The following is a 978-nucleotide window of genomic DNA, read 5'->3' on the forward strand; positions in this document are numbered from 1 at the left end:
ATTAAGAAGTCACCAGTGTCATTAAACTACTGCTGCAGACATTGGACTTCAGCAGCAGACCAGCTGAGACGCAGAGTTTCAGTGGAAGCAGCAGGAACAGGTAACAGAGGATCACACTGAACTTTACACAGAAACATGAATCAAGACCCTGATGAACTCACTGGAGCTGATTGAAATAGGATGGAATAGAAAAATAAAAACAACTGTAGTGGTTATTTTTTACTCATGTCAAATTAAACAAGCTGCAGATTAAGGAAACATTTTCACCACTTTGACGTCACATCAGGAAAACACAGGCTATTTCTTCATGTTTGAGGAGGAGCCACAGAGTTCATCTTAACTGACCTATCAGCTTTCAGAAGAAACATCTATGAACTTACTCTGAGCGGGGAAAGCAGTGTATTGTGGGTAAAACTCATCTGTATTTGAGTCAACAAGTCTCTTTATGATCATTTGCACATTGTAAAAAAATGACATGTCATCCAGCTCTGAAGTTGTTAGAGGTCACCTTCAACAGAGACGCTGCTCTGCTGTTTTCTCCCTCATGCTAAGCTAAGCTAAGCTAAGCTAAAGTTGTCTGGGAGCTAACTGCTCAGAGTTCACACTGATATTGATCATCCATCAAACTCCTCTGTCAGAGTATTGAAGAGTCAAGTAATATTCATATTACTGCAGCTACAGATGAACATGTGAACTTCAGAAAAAAGAGACAATCTTTTGAAAATTGGACACTTTATTGAAAAGTGAAACATCAGCACCAAAGGAAAGAACAACACATCTGATATTTTCTAATGGTGGAATTATAAAAACATAAAATGTAAATTTACATTTGCAGTGTGAAACAAAAGGAAATGTCAGGACAATAACTTGTGTTCCCTGAAGGAGAGGAGCAAGGTACAACACAAAGTATGAGACGTGTAGACGCCCCGCAGAGCAGCCACCAAACCGGGGTCAGACCTCCAGCACTGTAGTGCATCA

Source organism: Seriola lalandi, unplaced genomic scaffold (genome assembly GCF_002814215.2).
Source record: "Seriola lalandi dorsalis isolate HSWRI2012SDOR001 ecotype SW California unplaced genomic scaffold, Sedor1 jcf7180002054538, whole genome shotgun sequence".
NCBI classification, from domain to species: domain Eukaryota; kingdom Metazoa; phylum Chordata; class Actinopteri; order Carangiformes; family Carangidae; genus Seriola; species Seriola lalandi.